General features: G+C 45.8%; 1 pseudogene; it reads right to left on the bottom strand.

Annotated features, from left to right (window-relative positions):
- Positions 1 to 12,347, bottom strand: part of LOC146854001 (glycine N-phenylacetyltransferase-like) — a 63,529-nt pseudogene extending 51,182 nt beyond the window's left edge.
- Between the last annotated feature and the right edge of the window lie 13,674 nt (positions 12,348 to 26,021).

Raw genomic sequence — 26,021 nt, 5'->3', positions numbered from 1 at the left:
CAGTCTGGGAAGTATGCATCAGTCCATGATTCGCGGTGTGCAAAATTCACATCATTTGGATTCGCATAATTACACGTAATTTTAGGGAAATTACAGGTGATTACTCAAAATTGCATTTGGCGTTATATTTTGACTTGAAATGCACCCTATTACAGCTAATACAAAGAGCACAAAAAACTCAAGGTCCACACACAGCAGCCACTCGCAGTCTGATTGTTCCTGGTGCCTCAATGCGCATAAGCTCTGGTGTAATATCATAATTTAAGGAACTTCGTGTAACAAAAATATACAGAGACTATGCCAGCATAACTGAAACATTGAAAAGATCCGTGACCCTCAATGAATGAGTGGAGTCACTCATTCATCATTCTCTACAGCAACATGGCTAATGGTTATATTCAATAATGGGTGATGTTTCCCAGGGTTTCGAAACGTTATTGTAGGAGAGTAGGAGCTGCACTTATATTGCCCCCATTTTTTTTCTGATGTATACACTGGTTTCTAACTGTAGTCAGGCTGGGTCCCTGCTAATCAGGGCCCCAGTCTCTTTCTTCTCTCTAAACGACTTGAAGTGCATATTAGATGCACTAGTGATTGGTTACTGTGGTGCCTTATGAGCCCCTAGTATATGGTACCTTAGGTACCAAGGGCATAGGTACTTTACAGGCCTACCAGGGGCTGAAGCATGTATTATGCCACCCCTGGGAAGCAGACTAAATCTGACACCTCAGGCCTGCTACTGCAGCCTGGGTGAGGTAGTGTTAGCACTCCTCACAGAGGTATAGGTTCCTATATCTCACCATACACACACATATAAACCTATCAGCCACCCCTATGGCAGGCCCTATCAATCCTGAGGGCAGGGTGCTTGGTTTACAATGTGATGGGGTGCCTCTGCCTGAGCAGGACCCCTCTGCAGCTGGCAGGGTCTATTCCCTGTGGCTGTTTGTGGATGCGGTTAAACCATATACTCTTAAGTGCATTCTAACCTCCCGGTTAATGCTAACTTTGGAATGACTGCATCAAAACATGTCGTGTTTGGTGTCAAACAACTTGGAATCATACCCCCACACCAGTAACTGGTGTGGGAGTATGATCCCACCCTTCTAGAGGGGATGACATGTACCCACTGTGGAAACACGGTAGAAATCTGAAAGAGCCCTGGCATCACAAAATGGATGCCACCAGCACAGACACTGGGCTGCCCTCCTGCTGCTGACTGAAACTCGTAGTGGAGGAGGCCCAACAATAGGCATCCTGTCACAGGGAGGTGTCACCACCTTCCAAACAGGATTTAGTGTATTGGAGCTGCGTGGGTGCACTCTTAGAGTGCTTTGAAGTCCTGCACTGGGGGAGCAGTAGGCTCCTCTGTGCATATGCCAGGTCAAACCGGTTCAGGGGCTACCAGCCCCTGCTCTGGCATGAAACTGGACAAAGAGAAGTGGGTGTAACCACCCACCTCCCCTGACCCTCCTAGAGGAGTGGTCATAGAGCTAGTCCCTCCCTTTCTTTTACTATAAGATAGGAACACCTTGCCATTGCAAGTGAGATAACCCTGGACGACGCTTTACAAGAAGAATCCTGGCCCTTCGACGTTCCACTACCTTTGGAAGACCCCTTCACGATGTTCTACAAACTTGTGCTTTGGACCATTTATGGCCCAAGCCCCCAGCAGGTTTTGCAGTGAAAATCAGAGGCCTACCCCGTCCCGAGTGACCGTGGGCTCCTGTGAAGCATTTCCTCAAAAGGCGCCTTTGCAATCCCTTGCCCATTGGCTTGTGGGTCCCCGAAGACTTTCTTATCAACTAAAAGGGCTCCCCTGGTTGCTCCAGGCCTGTCCTCACTCACCCATGCTGGGTGAGTCCCTCAGTACCTTGCTGGTCTGCACCATCGACTTTCTTCACTCCACACAAGACTTGCTGTTGCCAAGGCTTGTTGGCTCTAATCCGGTTGCTGACACCGCAGTCAGCTGCAGACATCGTGGGACACTCTGAATCCAGCTGCTGGTCATCGTTGATCCTTCCTGGACCTCGTGAGCGAAGAGTCAAAACACCCTTGGTCACCTGAAATCACCCAACATCTGTGGGCATCCATCTTCCTGGCCCCGGGTCACAGGCAAGTGACTGTGAACACTGTCCCTTCAATTTTCAGGTCTTCTACATCTTGAATCCAGCCTTGGATTCCACCGGACACTCCTTCAGTCACCGCAAGCAGCAAGTCTTCTTTGGCTTCCATAGAAAACAGCGACGCGACCCGACACCAAAAGACACCTATGCACCCGGCTTCCCTGGGTGAGGTAACTCGTGCACTCCGGTGCCCTAGTGTGTGTTGGCCCTCGAATTACTTACCTTGTAAGTGGCTTGCTTATAGACTTCCTCGGAGTACCCTAAAACTTTAAAAATCAAACCGCGACTTGCTCCATTGTAATCAATAGGGAACCCGCGGCTGTGTTCTCACACTGCATGCGTCTCCCGTGGGTCTGTTACTTACCTGCTATTACTGCAGTCGTGAAGCCCCAGCGATTCTACAGGCCCTAGGCCTTGTCATTCTGCAAGTCCACTATCCTAAACCTGTTTTTTAGTATATGGTCTGGTACGCCCCTAGGGCCCCAGCCATATTTGTGCTTAACTTATTGTGAAACGTTGATATTTGAATGTGTTCCTGGCTTCTAATTTCATAAAGAGATTAGTAGAGTGTGTCTAGAAATAAATACATATATATTTGATATATATACCTGTGTGGTGTCCTTTCATTTGGTAATTCAAGAGATTATAAGGTAAAACAAGCTGCTTTACATTCCTCTGAAACTTAGCCTGAAGGCTGCTCTCCACAGCTACCACTAGGATAGCTTTCTTTAAAAGGTTGTCTTAAACCTATCTACCATAAGAGTCGAATTGGACTGGTGCAAGGTGGCCACTATAACTAGTGACCATCATATGCCAGGCCAACTTCTCACAGTTATGAAAGGCTTCTTCAGGAGCAGGTTCATGGATTTTAGGTCTGTACAACTCCTCGATCACCAGAGCTTATGTGGTCAACAGAAAAAGAGCTTTCAGCAGTATAAATTAGCCCACGTGGTATGCTACACCCACATGTCTCTTTGCTTCAGTACAGCTTTTGATTGGGCAGGAGCTGTGTGCTTTCACTGAAAAAAGAGTGCTGGTATTGCACTTTTTGCTTTGTGGGAAACTTGGAATCTCAGAGATTACTATGGTAGACAAGGTTTGGGTGCTGTTTACCCCCGACAACCCATTTGTAAAAAAGATTTGCACTGTGGTAATTCATGTTGGGCCCACCTAGGAGAAATAGTATTTTGCTGTTCCACATTATGGAGATTAGTCGACCACACTATCAACAGGGAGTCAACCAAGCGCAGAGTCTAGCTAAACCTATGGCCTAGTGGTTCTATGAACAAAAACAGGTCTTCAGCTGCCTGCAGAACTGAAGAAGTGAGAAGGAGGCTCTTATATGTAGTGATAGGCCATTCCACGCATTAGGAGCTCAACCGCTGGATTTAGTTTTCCATGTGAGTGGCATGTATGCAAGTATGAGTCTGGACGAACACATGTGTCTGGAAGGTTTGTAAAAGCTGATGTGATGGTTGAGTTATGTTGGGCCAGTGTTATGTAGTGCCTTGAAATTATGGGTGAGGAGTTTGAATTGTGCTTGTTTGTGTATGGGGTGCCAGTGGAGCACCTTCAGGAATGGTATGATGTGAGTGCGGTGTGGCAGGTTAAGAGTGATTATGACTGCTGAGTTATGCATGGTCTGTAGCCTTCTGGTGAGTTTTTGTTGCACCCAATATAGAATGTTTCTGTAGTCCAGCTTACTTCTGATTAGGGTGTGCACAACAGTTTTCTGGGTTTTGGTCGGACTATTTGTAAATCTGCATCAGCATCTTCAGGGTATGAGAGCCGGAGGCGATGACAGTGTTGTCCTGGGCGGTCATGTTGAATTAGTTGCCGATGCAGAGGTTAGTGGCATGATCGGTGAGTCAGGTTTCGGATCTAGCTCTGTTGACCTCCAGATGAAGTCCTACAATGAAATGATCTACCCAAAGATTGCAATTTCGGTCCTGTTGGTGTTCAGATTCAGACATTTGGCCTTCATCCAGTGTAAAATTTCAGTCATGCAGTTATTAACTTGATTTGGGTGCTGGATATCTTGTCCGTTACGGAGATGCTGAGCTGTGTGTCATCATAAACACAAGCAGATGATGGAGGGAGTGCTGAAACACGTCCTAAGGAACAGATCTGGGTTGAATCCATCATCTTTCTTTAGCTCACTTCGCCACCTCAGTTCAGACCTAGCTATACCAAATCAGTTTTGACCCTGTGCCTCATGGGACTGAACTTGTGACTTTCACCTGGTCTTTCACAACCAGATATATGTGAGTGCTGCTGTGTGCTTTTAAGCGCTGTGCTTCCCTGAAATCTGCAAGATTGCATATCTCTGGTTCTATTAGTTAGATTTTTTTCATTTTGGTGTCAAATTGTTTATCATATTTTACTCCATGTTTCTACATTAGTGTGGGATTTTTCTTGTGTTGTGTTGTATTTTATTACTGTTTATGTGCTGCATACATGCTTTCAGTAGCGGCTCCTGGAGGGAGTGCTGCGGGGCAGTGGGGTGGGGGAGGGGCAGGGTGGGAGGTAGCAAACTCCGGCTCACGGCCAACGAGAGTAATGTAAATAAATAAATAAATAAAGAGTTAACTCTAACTGCTTTGTGCCAAGCTACAAGAGGGTAAAGCACAGGTTAATTTAGTGACTTTTGTGGTTCAACCCTGACAAGGATTGTGGCTTTTGTTTGAAAAGGGGTCACCCCCCCATCAAAAAGCCATCTAATTTCTTACAATCCCCCACCTGGTTTGTTCTTTGGGGCTTGAAGCTGGACCAAAACTTCAACATTTGTGAGGACTGCTGCGCCACGAACCCCAAGGCATTAGGGGGGGCACTACTTGAAGCTCCTGGTAGCCGACGCCCGTCACCTCCACAACATTCTGGGCCCTGGCCATGTGGAAGGTCCACGGCCCATTCATGCAGTCATTCCAGGTGTTCATCATCAAGCACAAAGACATTAGATAAGTCGCACAAGAAGTCAAAGAAGTCTAAGAAAATAAACATTTTTCGACTTTGCTGTGCTGGTCCAAGTTATCAGACAAAGCACTTGTCTGTCGTCACTCTAGGCCCCGTCCAACACGTAGCCTGCCTATACATCCGCTTGTAAATCCCTGACTTTCCTGGACAAGGAGTGACACCCGGCCATATCCGATAATTTTGTTAGGCAATGCACCTCATCTTTGGGTGAGCTGACTCCTCTGGAATGCCTTCAGGCCCCATAGGTTTGGTGGGTGCCCCACTAAGTTTCCGCTGTTGTGCCAGTCCTTGGCTCCAATCAGGCTCCCTACATCCAGTTCTAGATGCAGAATGACTCAGATTGTGAGACCAAAACCTTTCCTGGAGCCTGTTACAATGACATAATTCCCATCGCCACTGATTCCCTACAGTAACGCCGACCCCTTAATCTTCAGGCCTGGGCGGAGTTTGCGGAATTCTGCTATGCAGAACATTGCAAAGTGACATAAAAACTTAGTGGAGTTCCACAAGTGGTGGAGTGCGGCGTGAACGTCCATTCACGCTGATCTTTCTGCCATTTGGGTAGGAATTATACCAGAGCTGCTTCTCGAGCTCTCCAATTTACTGTTGGCGAGCGCAAGCTGGGAAAAAACTTCCCTGCGATATGGTGGCAGAGTTTTCTGCACTACTTGATCTCTGCAGAGTGCGTAGTGCAGATAAGTCTGCAAACTCCACGAACGGAGTGGAGTTCACCTCCCAGGTCTAATAATCTTACCCAACTCCGATACGAAGTCAGATCAGCATTGCCTGATGATAACTTCGGGCATAACCCAACCTTCCAAGTCGGCGCCATGTCCTGCTCTTTTGATAGTCCTGGGGAGGAGTATGTTTGAGGAGGTACAGAGGATCCTTATGGATATGCCAACCCCCTTGATGAGGATGAAGACAACAAGTATGACGAACTGGTGATTTCCCTCCCAGACACTGGCCTGGTCTGTCCGACTAGTGTGGTTACAAAGGAAGGGGCCTCATTTACTGTGGTGGTAAGAATGGGGGCTGAGGTTCTGCATCTTATGCGGCTCCTGATGGCAGTTAAGATGAATGTCTTGGCACACAAGCTTCAGCCAGGAGATGCCCCCTAAGAACCTTTCCACCCTTTTAATAAAGACCTCACTTATAGCCTCCTCTGGCCTGGGTCAAGCACTGCGCACGATCGCCTGTGCACTGAACAATTAGCCGCTGACATGCCCTTCTCCTGGGGACCCAGTTTTCCTCATCTAGCAACCCAGCCAGTAGAGTCTAGTTATACAGGCCTCCACTTCCAAGGTCAACCCTGGCATATTCCCTACTACACTACTGGATAGGGGTTCCAAGAGGCTTGAAACCTTTGGCAAAAGGAGGTTCAATTCAGCCAGCAGTGCACAGCGGTTGGTGAACATGACATGCTTTTGGGCTGATACAACCAAATGGTTTGTGATTTGGTTGTGCAAGTGCTGCTTATGGTCTAAGAAGAAGCCCAGGCCATTTTGCTACTGGATATTGACAATGGAAGTTTATCATTCACTGTGGACTGGATCCAACCCACTCACTAGGAAGAGAGATTGTGTTGTCAGTGGCACACAGACGTCATACCTGGCTGATGTCTACTGGCTTTTATGGCTGGAAATGTGGCTTCCACAAGTCTTATGGGACTCTGGAGACTGGGTGTCGCGCTGGGCTTGCAGGACACCTACTTCTACATTACTGTACTGCCTACCCACAGGCATTATCTGTGGTTCACGGTGGGCCATGAGCATTATCAGTTCCATGTTCTCCCTTTTGACCTCACCAGCCCACTCGGGTGTTTATCAAGTTCAGGCTATGATTCCGATGTTTTGACCGTATAGTTGATTTCAGTGAGACTGACTCAGAAGCTGCTGGGCCTCCTCACCTCCTGAATCCTGCTGGTAGCACATGCTTGCTGGGGTATGCAGACTTTGCAGTTGAACCTGCAATCCCAGTGGACACAGCATCAGGGAAATCTCTCTGACCATGTATAGATATTGGAAGAGACTGCAAAAGATCTGCTGTGGTGACTGACAAACCATGATTGCATCAAGGGAAGACTCCTCTCCCTTCCTCAATCAGAGCCGACTGTGGTGACAAATCACATCTGGGTTGGGTTAGCCATTTGGGAGAGGTGGAGGTCAAAGGATTCTGATCTCTAGAGGAGTCTCCTGGGTTTGGTTGGCCATCTGGGAGAGATGGAGATCAGAGGATTCTGGTTTGTGGCGGAGTCTCAGTTCCACATCAACCTGTTGGAGCTGATAGATGTCCGATAGGCATTGACAGCCTTTCTTTTTTCCATCAAAGTAAGGCTTGTTCAGGTGTTCATGGACAACCACTACTATGTGGTATTGCAACATACTAGGTGGGTTGGAGTTGGCTCATGGACCCTGTCTCAAGAGGTCCTGCATCTCTAGACATGGCTGGAACATCAGGACATCTTCCTGGTGGTTCACCATCTGGTGAGCTCTCTGAACGCCAGAGGGGACAGAGTCAGCCATCGATGCCCAACGGATCACAAATGGGATCTCCATCCGGAGGTGGCGCAAGCTCTCTTCAGAGATTGGGGAGAACCTTTGTTAGGTCAATTTGACACTGCCAAAAACAAGCAATGTCAGCACTTCTGTGCACTTGACTTTCTAAGGAGTCTCTCACTTGAATAAGCTTTTCATCTTGAGTGGAGCTGAGGGATCCTGTATGCCCTTCCGTCCACACCACTCCTGCCTAGAGTTCTCAAGAAGATCAGGAACGATTGGGCCCAAGTCGTTCTTGTGGTATACCGATATCCTGAGCATGGGCATCAATCTTTCGATCAGGCTGCTCACTCAGGAGGATGTTCTGTCACAGCAAATGAGTAGCTTTCCACACCCAGACCTGTGCATCCTCCTCTTTCATGCTCGAAGATTGAGCATCGGCAATTGACAGTTTTCGACCTCCCTGCTGAAGTCTGTGATATCATTCTGGCAGCCAGGCATCCCTCAACCAAGGCTGCATACGCCTAGCATTAAGACAAATATGTGGGTTGGTGTGCTTCCAGAAATATTGATCCCCTTTCTGCACCTTCCTATGAGGTTTAGTTGTTTGTTCTCTCACTAGCTCTGCAAGGCTTTGCTTTGGGCACTCTTATAGGGTACATTTCAGCCATATCAGCATTTTTACAGTTGCTACATCAACCCTTCCTGTTTATGTCACCTTTTGTGACTCATTTCCTAAAAGGCCTACAGCATATTTTCCCACCAAAACCCTTCATCATGTCCCAGTGGGAGCTTTGCTTTTCCTATTGTAATATGTTCACCCTTTGAGATCTTGCATCGAAACCCTCTATATCTTTGGACTATTAAAACTGCCTTTTTAGCAGCCAATACATCCGCCAGGTAGATTAGTGAACTGTAAGCACTCTCTGTGTGGCCTCCTTGCACAACTTATGTTCCGACAACATGGTTTTGAAAACACGTGCCTATTCTCTTCAGAAAGCGGTGACAACTTTCCACTTAGACCAGACCATCAATATGCCTATCTGTTTTTTTGCCACCTGATTCTTCCAAAGAGGAGGAGAGACTCTATCACCTGGACCCAAAAAGAGTGTTATCATAATACGCTGATTGTACTAAGGTGTCGAGTAGTTCCTATAAACCTATATAGGATCTGCGTGTTTAGACAACACAGTCTGTGGGATTAGTATCCAGACTGATTCCAGACACCCCCATCGGGTATGTGCGCCTGTATACCAACTAGCTCACAGTGCCACTTTAAACTTCTCTTACCAAGGAGAGAATAGTTTGTGGCAACTATCGAACATGACAACTCTGCCCCATCAGGGATCATGGAAACAGTACAGTACTTTTCGCTCAGTCACTCGTGCTCACTTTGTCTCAGTGAGATACACAGAATAAACGGTTGGTACATTTTACAATAACCATTTATTGAACCAGCGTCATTGTAGTGTAAAATTAGTGTGCTGAAACAACCTTAAGACAGAAACAGATATCAATGATTATAAGCACCAATAGAGTAAATGGATGGTATATTCCTACCATAGTGCTAAAAAAATGAATGCAGGCAGGTATAAAAATACATGGCAATAATAATGTGTACTCCTACGATGCAACCCTACCTAGACGTACCTAAGTGTACCTAGCATGTATGTGGGTGTAGAGCCAAGCATCCACCTAGGCTGAAGCCAACCCCATTACCTGAAGTGAGAGACTGTGGGACCCCGTCTTGGTCTCGAGATGGACACCCCACAAGGAATGTCAGGCCACTGCGAGCTGGAGTATCTGCATGCAGGATACTTATGATGTGGACAGTGGACCAAAGCACATGTGCAGCAACCGTACCAGTGATCACCAAAGCATTTTATATTTAAAAAAATTAGACAACATTGTGTGCACTTCTCCTTGCAAGGGTGCCTCCCTTCACAAGGGGATATAGAACAAAAAAGCAGAGTCTGAGGTGCACCACAAACAAACAAACATATATATAGAATAAGAAACGGGCAATCAAATATGACACTCCTCTTTAAATAACAGTGTTAATGCGGTCCATATGTTAATATCTTCTTTTATTGATGTCTATTCCATTAGTAAAAACCATCAGCCAACGTGTTTCGTCCAAAAGATTGGACTTTTTCAGGGCAGCATGTTTCTAAAGCATCTGTGCCAGTCACAAGAGCGCACCTTGGTTAAGGGCACTTTCCACTTCGTATGCCAATTATTGGCCTCTGTATAGAACTGAGAAACCAGTCTAAGCAAGGAAGCAAATCAAATAGCATCTCCGATAGGCAGTAGATAAGTATCAATCATACCAGTGGTATTGCAACCAAATATTGAAGGCAGACGTGCAAGTCCAAATCAAACTGGCACTCCGTGGTGGGGATTATCCACCAGGTCGTATGCACTGGAATCAAAGTGCGGCTTGACGAGAAAAATTGCTATATATCACTATACGTTCGGAAAGCTCTCTAGAACCGAGTTGTGTGGAGGGCTTGCCTAACGAGATCAGAATCAGGCCCTAAGTATGAAAAGCTATCCAGCTCTGAGAGTTTCTATTCATATTAAATAATTGTTCAAAACAGTGATAGGCACTGCAAGTTCTGCTCATAATAAGCTCAATCTTTACACTCACCATTGGTCGTTTCTTGCAAATCACAGTTTTAAATTCAGGCCAGGAATCCACTAGAACCTCCATATTTAAAGGATTTCCACGGTTTATGAAGAAAACTGTGCCATAGACCTGGGATTAAGAGGAAAGTGTTAAATAAAACAGGTTGGACCTTGATGTTATCTCATAGACATTGGAGGAATGGAAAAACAAAATTCACAGTAAATATTTACATGTGATCATATTCTTGAAAATTATTTCACACTTAAGCCTATGCGCTGGGAGCAGAGAGGGACATTGCACTATATCATAACAACTGCGCTGTCTGCAGTGCTGCCGTGGGCTCATTGAACTTGAGAAAACACATCATTGAAAAGTGGACTGTCTGTTTAAAGCCACTGGTCTGCCTTTCACTGTGTTGGTGAAAACACAGTCAGCATTTGTAGGATGACAACGATACCCCTGCAGGCAGCTTCAGTGTGTGACTGCATCTCCCTGCGGGGACATGTCTAAGGTGTGTCTAAAACCCACTTTCCCCTTTCAGATGGATCCCCAGAGGGGGCGCAGTGACTGTGCTCCAACTCGGTCACTGCGCCCCCCCCCCCTCCATGTGTCACACAGCTAGTGTTCCTCCTGATAACTCCTTTGCCTCTGTGGTTACGTGTGAATACAGCACAGGTGTGTCTCTGCGCCTGTGTGTCTAATACTGCAGAGGGAAGCAGTATTTTCTCATTTGCATGGCATGACACTACCATGCTAATGAGGGAATGCCCCCTTGAGACCCTGTTGCCACAGTCTGCATTACAGAAGGCATCACACAAGGCTTCTGCTGCCCCTTTAATATCAGACTGCCACAGGGATGCAGAAAGATGGTGCATATGCCCTATGCACCCCTATGCCTGGCACTTAATGTCATATGTCCCATGGATACTTTGGTATTAAGTGGCAGTAATTGCTTAACTGGCTGCGTCTATAATGCAGATCATGCAGGTGCTACATGTGTGCCAGCACTATCTCAAAGCAGAGAAGCAAAGGAGCACTGACCATATGCAACATTTAGGTGGCGTGCAGTCAGTGGGGCCTTACCCTTTCTCCAGGGCATTCTTGAAAGTGGATAAAGGTGGTCCCATTCACCCCTGGGTAATGCATGATGTCCCTCAGTTTTAATTCCCTAACAGAAAGTATAACTTTCTAGTAGATGATTGTCTGCTGTAAATGCAAATTAGGTTTATTTAACAATAGCATTGTGTTGCTTCACAAAAAAAAGGACTTATTTGAGGTACAGAAATCTCTGACTGATTTAACTGACAACCTACTGTAGTGTCTGCAATGTGTCTGCCTACATCCAAATGGAATATAAGATATATTTCATTTTCATTCAGTTGCTATTTATGTCTGTACTTTTCTCTAAATTATATTTTTTCTCCATTTACTTCATTCGCTAGTAAACAGTATATCTCAATTCTTCTGTCCATCAAACCTTATTTCATGACTGATATTTATAATTGCCGGGTATACCTTATGGGATCCCCGGCACTGCCATTTCTACCACACATCTCAGTGACTCGAAGAGTGACCTTAAGAGAAAGCAAATAGGGATGTATTTCTTTACTATCCACTTTTTACTCTTTCTTTAGACCCTCAGCAGGTAAAATAAGGTGCTTTGAGGGCCCATGTATGGGACAAGTGATCAACCTATCTTCACATCTGGGGGTCAAAAGTCATAGAAGTCACTCCTGCTAACCCATTTTATTTGAGTGTGCCAACATAAATGCCTCATTCTTGTCTGTGTCACTTCTTCCAGCTACGCCATCTCCTCCTGGCTCTCCTGTACACCTCTATGACCATGTTTTCAGCTTGCTGTGTTTTTCTACAAGACATTTTTTCCGTCCAGCCACCTCAAACTAGATTGTTTTTATCTTCCTGCAGTCTTCTTCATGGACTTCTTGCACTCTACTAGCTCTTATCTGTTACTTATCTTGACTAATCAGTGCTGGTTAGATGGTTAAGCAGAAATAAAGAACAAATCATTTCTTGCCTTACCCTCATAGAACCAGGGACACTCTGGGCAAGAAGGTCCTCTAGCTTCTTTCGGTCCTCAGAGCGCTATACAGTTAGCATCATGAATCAGGAACTGATGCAGCAGAATTAAGGTTTCTGAAAAAAGATTGTACAGATTACTAGAGGACAAGGTAAATATGTGAGATTCAGACCCTATATACTCTAAGTTCAACATAGTATACAGGCTTCCATGACATTTGTATCCAAAGGTGTGCCTTTATCCATCATGTGCAGGTTAAGTGTGTGCGGTTTTAAAATTTGGAAACAAAATGGTTTTGTTACAATATTGAGACTGCAAGGCTGAACGTTTTAATTATGGTCCATTGGGGATTTAGTCTTGCTATTCTTTTTGTTAAAACAGAGGAGAATACAAAAAAAATCATCATATTCTGAAAGTGTTCCTCTATATTGACAGGGCATAGAGGGATGTCATCTTCTTCTTGCTGTCACTTTGGTCTCTTTTTGGCATCCTCTAATGGTCTAGGTCTCATTTTAAAACAGTGTAGCCGGTTTGGACCAGAGTGTGTATACTCATCATGGAAAATAGTGATTAATGTTTTCACTCACTCCCCCACTCATCCAGTAGTGTTTGAACAAAATATTGGAGAGAAAAATATTGTGATGCAAACTTATTGTTGCAGGAATATAGTGATGTCAAAAATAATGTGGACCTAAATATCGAAGGTAAAAATATTTTTTTTAATATCATTGTCAAATATATCACTAACAAAAATATATTGTTGCTAACATCATTTTTAGGTTAATTTAGTGTGATAGCTGTGGTAGTTTTGAATTTTTTTATGTGCTTTTTTTTAAACATTTTTTTTATGATATGAATATTTAATAGAAACAGTTGTTGATTTGCTTTTCTATTAACCTTAACATTATATTTGTTGTTATATTTTCATATAAATGTATGTAACAATTTTAAGTAGCAGAGTGTATAGAGCTAAAGGATGGGAACATTTTTAATGTCTGTTTGTCAAATATTGTTTCATTTATGTAAATTAATGCAATTATAGTTTTTATTAATGAATTTAAAATTACAATCAAATATATTTTCATGTTAAGACATTTTTTATTGCTTTCATTGTAATTTAGATTCATTTTTTACATTTTTTTAAAAGTAAATATTCATTATTCATTTGTACGTTTAGATGATTTTGTGTGTTCATGATAATAAGCAGTGAAAATGATAACATTTATTTAATCTTTTCTTTTTAAAACTGTAGGTCCTTTTCTAAAATTGTAATTTATTTTACTTCATTAAAATATACAAAAATATATGATTTGTTTTGCATTCAATTGTATTTGTTTTTCTGTATGTTTTCAATGTGTTTGTTTTTAGTGTTTTATTTTAATAATTTGCTTTATTTCATATAAAATTGTTTAAAAAAAATTCTGTTGTTGTTATCTGGGAACAGGTTGTTATTTCTGTTTAATTGTTATTTTTTTTATGCCATTCAATTCTTTTAAAATGTTGTTTTTATATGTGTAACATTTATGTTAATCATGTTATATTTTGAGAAGTAATGGCTTTAAGTTTATTTCTGACTCTACATGTTTAGAATTATAATTTTTTATAATATTCCAAAAATAATTAAAATACGTTATCAATATAAAACTGTAATATTATGTATGATTATTAAGTGTATCTATAATTAAAATTTATAACATAATACAAAATTTAATTATTGATTTCCAAAAACATTTAGATTTCAATTTGAGCTTATTGCTTTTTATGGTTTTGATATATATTTTGTTTTTAAATTTGCTGTAGTGAAATACACATTTCTACTGTTTAATTAAAACATTATTAGATGTCAACTTTTACTTTCATGGGTTTTAATTGTTTTCAATTAAATCATTTTTAGGTCTCGCCTAGACAGTGCTTGCACTGTCTCTGAGACATGCAGTATACACTTTAGTGTGGAAGCTTCGTGGAAGCTCCGCCCACTCGCTGCCCATCTATTTCATTGGCTTAGGTCAGTAAATGCTGCCTTCCGATTTGTTTAAGGCTTGCTAGTCCCTCCTCATGATGATTATGTCGTCATTTGTAACCTTCCAAGGCTACTGGCCCCTTTACTCGCACACTTTCTTCTGGCCAGGGCATAATCACAATTGAGCGCACGCGATGACGTGCTCTCCTCCTGGCCGATGTTCCGTCGTTTCCAGCTCCCCGTCTGTAAGCGCTCCCCCCGCATGTGTGCGCATGCCCAGTACTTTGAGGTAGAGGAGCGTTGTTGCATTAAGATGTTTGACCCAACGCGTTTCATATAATGCTATTTACATGTGTATATGTGTTTAAGACATGCAATAAGTCACGGCGCGCACGCAATGACGTGATCTCTTCGTGGCTGGTGTTCCGTCGTTTCCAGCTCCCCGTCTGTAAGCTCTCCCCCCCTCCCCGCATGTGTGCGCATGCCCAGTACTTTGAGGTAGAGGAGTGTTGTTGGATTAAGTTGTATGACCCAACACATTTCATATAATGCTATTTGCATGTGTATATGTGTTTAAATACATGCGATAAGTCATCTTTGTTATCGCAATTGCGGGCTTTAGTATAAAAGCTACGTTTCAGTCAATGTGGTTTCTTCTGTTTTTTAAATAAAGTTGTTTAAAACCTCAAGGCTTTATAAACGTGGTAGTTGTTTCACTCACAAGTAAGGTCACAACACATTTCAGGCGGCGGATTCAGGAAGTAGGAAGAGGAGAATTCACATGCATTCGTATACTGGTGTGAATATACGGCGGTTAAGTGGATAAGGAATCTAATTATATTTAATGGTTTCTCATAGTATCTGGCAGTTGCTTGCTATGTCTGGAAAATGAGCAATTCTTGTTTAACTCGTGCTTGCGCCTCTCAATATTGCCTGGAAGCTTTGTTGCATGGGCGCGCACATGTGTTATAGAGGTTCGCCTGGCCTGGTGAGACATAGTCTCTTGGACGGGAGGGCTCGAGTGCAGTCTGTTGTATATGTTTTACATCACATTCATCGCCCCGCTGTAAACTTCCTGCTGCTCATGGTCAGTACTTTCTTAAACCTTCTTTAACTCTGCTTTCCATTTAATACTCTTCCTCTCAAACTGGCTTTTAATTATTGTTGTGGACATGCTCAGTGAGTGAGTAACCACCATATCACGAGACCTCCTTGAATATTATGGTATGTGTTGTTCATAGCGCAGGCTGATGGGGAGGGGTGGTGTGCTACCACTTTCTAAACACTGCACCCAGGTTGTCTAGGACAGCGTTGACATTCTCTTACTTGATTTGCCCAAGGTGATGACTTCCTTTCAAAACTCCTGTCTCATGAGAGGGAAATTGGGCTCTTAAGACAGCTTTACCAGTGTCATGAAACGCGGCGAATTCAACTCTGAGAGTGTAGGTATATTCATTTCCCACAGTTGCCAAAGTGGCATCTAGGCGCTGCGGTTTTTTCTATTCTGCAGGGCTGTAGGGGGTGCTGTATACCGCGTCTTCACTGTTTGCTCTCCCGTTGTATCAAAGAATTAACTTAAACCAGCACCTCTTAAATAACCATCTCCTTTTATCCTTCCATATGTCCCCAACCACACCAGAAATCACGCCCTGCCGTTATCAGATGCTCATTGTTTCAAACTCACTGGCCACAGTTTACACCTTTGGCTTCACATGTACTAACTAAGTGTTGTATTTGGGCCTTAGGCCCACATGCTGCTAAAAGGATGGACGCAGACACAAGTAGTATGGTTGGATCACTGGCCCAGAGCACATGCGCTCGGCCCCTTTTATTGCCAGGGTCACCTGACTGGTGACACCTGTGGTGGGTGGGTGTTCAGTGTGTCTTACAGCATGCTGGAACACTAGACTGCTGATAGGAGGATCACTACATCCCTCCCAAACTTTAATAAAGGTCAAAACACAAAAAAGTCCGAACCTGTGGGAGAGAACACAAATTATAAACAAAATAGAAGTCAGTGATAATGACTTCCACGTAGTCTTTTCGCTGATGGTCAACTGCCGGCGTGGGTATCCTTGCGGCCAGGACTACTCTGTCTCCTTGGCATGATGTCCGGATGCTCTGTGGATGTGCTCTTTTGGACTTGCACCGTGGAAGTGTGCTTTACAGTCTTTTGAAAGGTGTGGATGGACTGATGGTGGATCATTGGTGTGTTACTTTCCACTGTATGGTCCTGGTTGAGGTGTTTTCTCCAACTGGTGGTTGTCTCCAACAGGATTTGCAGTTGCAGGATATCCCTCTCACGGATACCCCTCTCTCGTGGGTGTCCCCTCTCACTGGACGACCCAGAGGCCCTTTGTTGCCAGGCTTCCACTGGACCGGTGGACTGCCGCCTTGTCGCTCCAACCGCGTTGGAGGAGTCGCTACGGGTCCTCTCTCCGTGTCTGAAGCTCCACCTGAAAAGGGTGTTGTTGGCACTTGGTCCTTCGCGCGCTACCTCTGTTCTCCCAGGATCTCCAGAGCAAGCTTCAACAGTCCATCTCTCTTTTCGGGACCCACTGCCACCGGTATCCCTGAGGCCTCTGCCCCTTGGATATCCACGGTCCTATGTCCGTTCCATCCCAGAGGTGGTTGTTACCAACGAACCGGCCTGCTCGCCTCTATCATTCCCAGGTGACCTTCGGGTTTGCACATAGACGTGTACTCCCAGTGGTGCTGATGTTTTCCAGGTACTGTGTTCGGATGTCCATGCACCTTCTCACTTTCCTCTTCAGGTGTTTCCCTTCCGGTGTGTGTTGTGTTGATTTGTCATGCACACCTCTTTGCTCTTCTCCTTTCCTCTTCGGGTGTTCCCCTTCCGGTGCGTGTTGTGTTGGTCTGTCACGTACACCTCTTTGCTCTTCTCCTCTCCTTCTCTTCTTCCTTCGCTGCGGCGTCGTGCCACTCAGGATCTGTCTTTCTTTTCCCTTCATTGCCACGCAGTCCAGTCTTCTCGCCTTCTTGCTCGTCCTTACCAGGCTTCTCTGTGTAGCGTGCACTCTACACGTTTCCCTCTGGTCTTGTCCCAACAGTAGGACACTGTCTTCCTTTCACTCTGTGACTGGACCGGTCGTCGAGACCTTCTTTCTCACGATTGCTTCTGATTTCAAAGTGATGTTGTTGGACCTCTCGTCCGTCTGTTTCTGGTCCTCTTCGCGGACCTCTCCTGGGGTCCTCTTCATTGACGTCCCCTCAGTCTTCCTCTTCGCTCCCGCTCTGACCTCTTGTCGGTCGGCATCCTTCTTGCGACCATCAGGTGGGTCTGCTTCTTCCTTGCGACCATCTGGTTGGCCAGCTCCGTCCTCCTTGCGACCGTCTGTCAGGTCGGCTTCTCCCTTGCGACCATCTGGCTGGTCGGCTTCTCCCTCCTGGCGACCATCTTCTCGGTCTTCGTGCTTCTCGTGGTCTGCGCAACCACTTCTTCTTTCCGCAGTGGCATTGCTTTGGCACACTTCAAACTGCGCCCTTCAGTCCCTTCTGAGACTTGCTGCATTGGACTGTTGTCCTGGCTTCTGCCAGGTGTCCTCGTGCAGTGTTCCACTGTCCTCCTTCCTGCTGCAGTGATCATCTCCCGCCAGCGGGTGTCACCTCATTCCTTCACTCGCATTTTGTCAGCTTGTCCTTTTAAAACCTTAGCAGCAGGTTCTTTTTTGAAGATTCCTGGTAAGCACGCTTGTAGATGTCTGCCACCTCAGCGTAGGCCATTGGGCATGTCGCCTCTCTGCTTTGCGGTGTAGCAGCTTTCTCATCGCCGCTGTACATTCCACTTAGCAACTTTGCCTTCTGGAGCCTTCCTTCTCTTAGTCAAGCTGGAGCTGCCTCTCCCTGATCAACCTCTGTGCTCCCTAGTCACACTTTCCCAGTGTCCCAGTTCTGTGGCACTTTGTTTTATTTTTGTCCTCTGCTTGTGTCAGCTGGCATCAGTCTCTTGCTGGCACACCTACATGATCTGGGCACATCACTCCTGCCATCATTTTCACTTTGTGGGTGCAATGCTCGGACCAGCCACACGATGGCAGTGTTACCTTGTATGATACGTGATCCCGGCTGGTTTTAAAGACTCTAAGGCCTCGCGCTGTCTTCACACAGTGGAACGTCGTCACCGGTTGCCACACCTTCTTGGGACTCCCCCGCAGGGCACAGGCACTCGCAGCCAGATAGGCGTTTTGCATACTTTGCCTACTGTTGCTCTGTTTCCTTGCCAATGTTAGTGGTGTTTACTGGAACACACATGCAGCCGTTTGCCCTTTTCTCCTTCTGTCCACTTCCCCTCGGGCTGGGCACTAACACCTCCGGCTCTCTCTCTTCCGCCCCGCCGCCTCACCGCTCACATGTCGCGCGGAAGGGAGGGGCTGGCCGCAGTTCACCCTGGCTTTTCTGACCGGCTGCAGGCCTCTCGCGGCCCTCACGCTACGTCTCCCTCCCACCTGCAGGCGGGGAAGAAGACTCGAGCAGGCTGACAGTCCTGCTCTTGAACGGCCGCCGGCAGCCCGTCTTTTCAGTTCCTCGAGGGCTGCCGGGGCTGGCACAGTAAATACTATTCCTGCTCCCGCACCCCTTTCTCTGCTTCTGCGCTGCCCCTGGCCACAGGCCCGCTTCTGTCTCAGGCTGCGCAGAGGGTTGCTGGCGCCGCTCTGCTTTCACTCTGGGCCACGTGCTCCGTGTCCATATCTGGTCTCACCCCACCTCCGCCGGCTCGCTCCTCACACGCTGCGCGGGGTGGGGGAGGGGCTGGATTTGCTCCCGTGCTTGCTTCTTCCGTGGGGGCGGTGGGCACAGTTTGTTCTTCGTCGCGGGTGGGCTCCGCTTGTGCCCGCACCCGAGGCAGTCACTGCAGCCTTTCTCGCTCGCCTCGCTGGGGCATGGGCTGGCGCCGGGAGTGGCCAGTCCTCTCCCAGGCACTATTCACTCTCCCACGCGGGGGGCTCAACTTCGTCTTCAGATGCGGGATGGGCTCCCGTGGATCTCCTGCCATCCGGGCCACTCCTCTCAGCTTGTCTCGGCCCCACGATACCTTCCCCATTCATGTGCTCGCCTCTTGCCCGGGGGGGGGTGTCTTCGCGACCGATTCGGCGCTTCCACTTCTCTGGGCTCTCCACATGCCAGACAGAGTGGCGCGTCCGGCGCTCGGTCGTTGAGGCGGGGTGCAGTCAGCGGCAGGCACTACGGGGTCGGGGTGGGCACCCGACTTCCTCGCCTTCACCCCAGGGCGCATTGCCCGCCCTGCGGGTCTTTGTGGCGGTGCGGGGTGGGCTGCCGGTCACCGTCTTCACGCCTGGGCTCTTCACCTGCACTGCAGGCGATTAGCCATCGCTGATTCACATGGGGGGTGTCCCTCGCATGGGCAGCTCTCCCCCTCACCACCTTCCAAAAGACGGCTACGCACGCAGGATTCGCCCGCTCGTCGCTATTGTAGTATTTGGGCCTTAGTCCCACATGCTGCTAAAAGGATGGACGCAGACACAAGTAGTATGGTTGGATCACTGGCCCAGAGCACATGCGCTCGGACCCTTTTATTGCCAGGGTCACCTGACTGGTGACACCTGTGGTGGGTGGATGTTCAGTGTGTCTTACAGCATGCTGGAACATTAGACTGCTGATCGGAGGATCACTACACTAAGGTTTGTCCCTCTGGGCCCTAAAGCGGTCACTGACTCCCCCTGTACCTTGTTTTATAATAAGAATACGTGGTATTCTTTTTATGCATAGTTTCGCGTGCGGAGTGTTGACACATGGGTGTGAGCAAAATTCTGAACATTTGCTCCATTCTCGGAATGAAAGCACAGCTTCCCCCTAAAAGCAAAACGGCGCTTTGCAAACAATAAGTGGATTTTGGCTGACGTGGTAGAACCCACGCGCAGTAATGTTTATTTTGGGGGGTTTATTCAGAGCGGAGTTGCCCCAAAGGCAGCCACTTTGTCCCAATTACGTTTAACATGTACCACTTTTCTGTTGTAAACTATTGGCATGCATGTTTACATATCTTTCCTGTCCAGGGCGCGCTCCCTGTAACGTCGCTGAGGGGGTTAAAGTGCCCGATGCACAAATCTGTGTGAAACTTCCAGTCACTTGTACCAACGCTAGTAAGGTATTTGAGGTCACGGGGTTAATGTGCTGAAAGCAGAGCTCTATGTATAAGGAGAGGTCACAAGTTGGCCGGAGCGCTGTCACCCATCAGCTTACATACGCTTTAGGCGCCTTTTGAGTCTTGGTTCTAAAATATTGCAAATAATAATTGATGTATTGAAAGTAACTTTTGTGTGAACCTTTTAATCTTGTACATATATTTGGTATTATTCTCTGCGCCACAAGCTGTGGTTTTCTTTCACGTTGTCACATGCGCCGTCACTTTCTTATCACAAGCACTATGTACACTGTTCTTTGGGGTTGCCTTGGCATTTATGCCTAAAACAGTGCTGTTATAACTGTTGTGTATAGAATTTTTTGTCTTCTTGAAATATATGATGCTCAAGGGCACATTCAACAAATATTTTGAAGCCTCTCGTTCTTTTTCTTGTTGTAATATTTTGTATATACAAAATCTAATCAGTTTCAATGAATCCAGCTGAGATATTGTTGCATTTACATTGTGTTCACCCAGATCTCGGCCTGGTTTATGGGTTGTACTCCTGTGGTTTTTGTATATCACAATACAATACAACATTCTTTTAAAGTTAAAGCCATACCTAATGTCATTGCCAGTGCTTGTTCAACCTTGACATTCCAGCGAAGGTTAGCCCGATCTCAAACCATAACAAGTTTCGCAGATCATAATTGTTTCGCAGATCATATTTCAAGTTCGGCTCGTGTCTTTCTGGAGTACAGAACGCCCTTCTGTTTCAGTCTAGCTATTGCTCATGATCAGTTTCATACCACACTGTTCTTTACCTCCACATTCCTCTGCTGCTCCACGTCCCTGACAAAGCAACACAAGCATTTAAAAAGCTAGGTGGTCCAACTTATGCTGCCAGCCTTTTGACTTTGTCAATGCATTAGCTTTGTCAATGCATGTTGGTTTTTGTAAAACTTAATTGTTTGGGACTAAGTTACCTTAACACCTTTCCTTGGCGCCCCACTGAGAACAAATGCTCTTTTCATCTGGTTACAGCAGTTTTGTAAGGCTAAATGAGAAGAGTTAATATAACACCCAGGATAATGTGTTGCATGGCTAAATACTTTTAAGATCCTAAAGGCGAGACCATTGCATTGCAAATGCTTGTTTTAAATGTCTTTTGTTATATTGTATTACTATTTTACAACATTTACCTCAATACTTAAACTGAATTTTAAGTCAGGTTTATTTGATTTGTATTTGTATATAATATTTTAGCAATGATTTCCTTCTATGTATGAATTATTCCTGAATTATGATTTTTTTGTACATGGTTTTAGTAATTAGTATTTTTATATAATAATGTTACTATCATTAAAGCTTTTCCATAAATAATTTCCATACATATTAAATGTAACTCTTTTAGTGTCAAACATCTTCCCCAGAATGGATTAGATTGGAGTGGTATTGGTAAACCTAACCCCTTTGTATCCAACACCTTACTAAAATTGTTTAAATTGAAGTGGAAATAGTAAATCTAGCCTTTTTAGTATTCATTACCTTCCCCACAATGGTTTTTGATTGGAGTAGGAATAATAAATATAACCACTTTAGTGTCCAAAACCTTACCTAAAATAGTTCAGATTGGAATCACAATAGTAGATGAAACCCCTTTTATATCCTACATCTTCTTGAAAATGGTTCAGATTAAAGTGGCAATGTTAAATGTTAACATTTTACTATCTAACACCTTCCCTAAAGTGGTTTAGATTGGAGTGGCAATAGAAATTATAACCCCTTTATTGTCCAACACCTTCTCCGAAATGGCTTAGATTGAAGTAGGAATAGTAAATATATCCCCTTTAGTGTCCAACCAAAGCATTAAAAGCCAGAGGATGCTCCTAGGAGGTTGCCTTGTTCCAAAGCTACCTAGCAGGCCAGAGACTCTTAAACTTTATTTTAGGCTGTGTCAAAGATTTGATATGTGGTGTCACAGGAAAGGACAGTGGGCATCCTCTTCCCATTCTACTCTTATTTTGGATTCCAGTTGAGAAGGTTTGCTTTTGAGCTGTAAATCAAGTTTCCTGCAATTAAGGCTTTTAGAGGTGACAACGTGTTTTTATTTATTATTTAGCTTCTAGATTGCTCATAAGTTACAAGCCACCCGTTGTTGGAAAACGAGGCAGCATCTGTGAGGCCTGCACAAATAACATGACTACATTTGTCCTTCACTGAGAACCAAACACCCAATTGTAGCGCCTGACTCTCAGAGGGTAGCGTTGCAGAGCAGTCTGAGGCTTACTCAAGGGAGGTGGTGTGGGCTAGTAATCGCCATTTGCAGGTGCACAAAAATAACGCTCAATAATTGATTGTCCAATCTGTACTTTGCTTTATAAAAGTAAGAGTATATTTATTAAACACACACACTATTCAATACTATGCACCAATTTACAAATATACATAAGCTGTTGGAATTACTTTGTGACATTGCAGAACATCTCCACCGCTCCCGCAGGGGGGGTGGGGTCTAGTACCACCACTCCCATGTATGCACATCAACTTGCCCCCAATGCACATAGTTGAACATAACCTGGAGCGAGGGCCCTGCGCACTGGCACCATCCTAGTGGCGACCCACCCCATTACCTCAACAAGCATTAAAAAGGGGTAAACCTGCCTTGGTGACACATGACCCTGACTGAGCATCTCCTGCTGTCCATACAGCATGCACCTCTATATCTTAAGTGCTAGCAGTCTGGGGTCTTCCCCTAAGCGCAGCAGCAAGAATCCATGTTTACGCACACTTTAGAATGACAGTACTCATCACCTTGGTTGATCATTTGAATGCATTGCAATTACAGCCTCTAAAGGCATCACAGATGAAATCACAGGATTTCGCATATACAGCCAGACACCCTAGCAGGACTGTCTGGACACATAATCCCACTTGGCTTATGACATATCCTTACACATGTGACTTACAGTCCCTTCATACGAAGTGCTCCTGGCAACTACACTTCTCCTGCAGTGCGCCTCTTCACTTTAAAAGGAATCACAGGTAAAAGCATGGGATTACGTAAATACAGCCATACCCCCTAGCAGGAAGGTCCAGCAACAAAACTCGATTTAGCTTAACATCACCTTACACAGGTACTTCACTTTACACATGTGACTTTCAGTCCACCTCAAAAGAAATAACCACTAGTAAATGCATTTCGGTGCAATTACACCACTTCACCTCCAGGGGATACACTTTTTCACACATCCCCAACTCAGCCCTTCACTTCATGATGCACTTCTCCACACACCCTCAGCTGTAGAACAAAAGTTCCAGCCTAGAATGCGTTTGAATGCTAGCTGAGCCCTTGAGGGGTAGTTTCCTTTAGGTCCCCATGACACTGAGGGTGGGACTTTTCTTCGTGCTGGGGGGGGGGGGGGAAGACTGTGCTTCTCCAGCAGCCCTCCCAGCACCTTTTCACAAGTGAGGGTGACCCCCCTCCTCTGGGGGCCACAAAGCACCAAAACTGCAGATTTCTTCGTGCTGGGGGGGGGGGGGGGAGACTGCGCTTCTCCAGCAGCTCCCCCAGCACCTTTTCACAAGTGAGGGTGACCCCCCTCCTCTGGGGGCCACAAAGCACCAAAATGGCAGATTTCCAAATGCCTGACGAGGCATTATGGGGCGCTTCATGCACCTCTTTACTAGCCCCAGCAACTGGGAACACTCTCCTCCGCCCTCGGGGTCTCTGAGAGGGTAGATTCAGCAGGGTGCTGTCTTCACTGGCTCCCTGTGCCAGCCTTTCGCCTGGCTCTTCTCCTTGGCCTCTCTTCTCCCTGCGCAGAGGCCACTGCTCCTGCGCACCGGTCCTGGGCTCTTCTTGTGGTGCTGTTAAGGTCCTGGGGGCAGTCAGGGGGTCTCTTTTCTGAGAGGGTGGATTCAGCAGGGAGCTGTCTTCACTGGCTTCCTGCGCCAGCCTTACGCCTGGCTCTCCTCCTTGGCCTCTCTTCTCCCTGCGCAGAGGCCACTGCTCCTGCGCGCCGGTCCTGAGCTCTTCTTCTGGTGCTGTTAGGGTCCTGGGGGCAGTCAGGGGGTCTCTCCTTCCAACTGCCCATTTCGCCAGGCTCCAGCACCTTCAGCCTCAGCAAACCACACCCCAGAGAGAGCTTCTCTTCCTGCTGTGCAAGCACTTTTTAAAAGTTGAGTAGGGGGCTGGCAGGAAGTCCCTGTTGGTCCTATCAAACAGTGACACATCACTTTCCTGCCCCTGCTCCCTCCTTCTTGTCCAGCCTCTGGGTTTGTTCAAAATGGTGTCGTCCAGAGTCTCGGGCCACATGTCTCAGAAGCCCCATCCCCCCACACTGTCTTCCCTCCTTGGTGCACCCTGGTGCCTGGCACCTAGTGATGGATGAGCCTGTAGCCCCACCCATCATCTCTTCATGGAGAGGAGGCCCTCGCTTGTGGAAGAAAGGTTATCAATCCATCCAGCTGAGGTCAGCCCTAAGCCTGGGTCTGGTCATGGCTGGCTCAGAGAAATATGACAGTTCTGGATGACCCAAAAGCAGTACAAATATGACTTTGGACTCTGCAGAATACTTATGTTCACATTAGCTACATTGGACTAAAGTGCGTGTCTGGAATCTGTAGGCCTAATGGAAGTTAATCTAGCCATGGGCCCCACATCCCCATAGGGGAATAATGAAGTGAAAAAACAGTAAGACACACTGACTTTCCCTGGCATGTTTCTTTCCAGTGTATAAAGCCTATTCCATGTCACCACCCAATACTGCATAGGTCCTGCCACACCATTCCCTTTGTAGCTGCTCCTGGACTGCGCATGCTAGGAATCGCCCCTGCGCAGCCCGTACTACTCATTCTCTACTACTCACTATCTACTGCTCACTCTACTACTCTCTACTACTCACTCTGTACTACTCTCTACTACTCACTCTCTACTACTCACTCTCTACTGCTCACTCTACTACTCTCTACTACTCACTCTCTACTACTCTCTCTCTACTACTCACTCTCTACTACTCTCTACTACTCACTCTCTACTGCTCACTCTCTACTGCTCACTCTCTACTACTCTCTACTACTCACTCTCCACTACTAGCTCTCTACTACTCACTCTCTACTACTCTCTACTACTCTCTCTACTACTCACTCTCTACTACTCCCTCTCTACTACGCTACTACTCTCTACTACTCTACTACTCACTCTCTACTACTCACTCTCTGCTACTCTACTACTCTCTACTACTCTCTTCACTACTACACTCTATACTACTCACTCTACTACTCTCTACCACTCACTCTCTACTACTCTACTACTCACTCTCTACTACTCTCTACTACTCTCTCTCTACTACTAATTCTCTACTATTAACTCTACTACTCTCTACTACTCACTCTCTACTACTCTCTACTACTCTCTCTACTACTCACTCTCTACTACTCACTCTCTACTACGCTACTACTCTCTACTACTCTACTACTCACTCTCTACTACTCACTCTCTGCTACTCTACTACTCTCTACTACTCTCTTCACTACTACACTCTATACTACTCACTCTACTACTCTCTACCACTCACTCTCTACTACTCTACTACTCACTCTCTACTACTCTCTACTACTCTCTCTCTACTACTAATTCTCTACTACTCACTCTACTACTCTCTACTACTCACTCTCAACTATTCTCTACTA

The sequence above is a fragment of the Triturus cristatus genome, chromosome 4_1 (genome assembly GCF_964204655.1).
Source record: "Triturus cristatus chromosome 4_1, aTriCri1.1, whole genome shotgun sequence".
NCBI lineage: Eukaryota > Metazoa > Chordata > Amphibia > Caudata > Salamandridae > Triturus > Triturus cristatus.
Note: the sequence above shows the minus strand (reverse complement) of the source record. Positions and strands in the feature narration are given on the sequence as shown.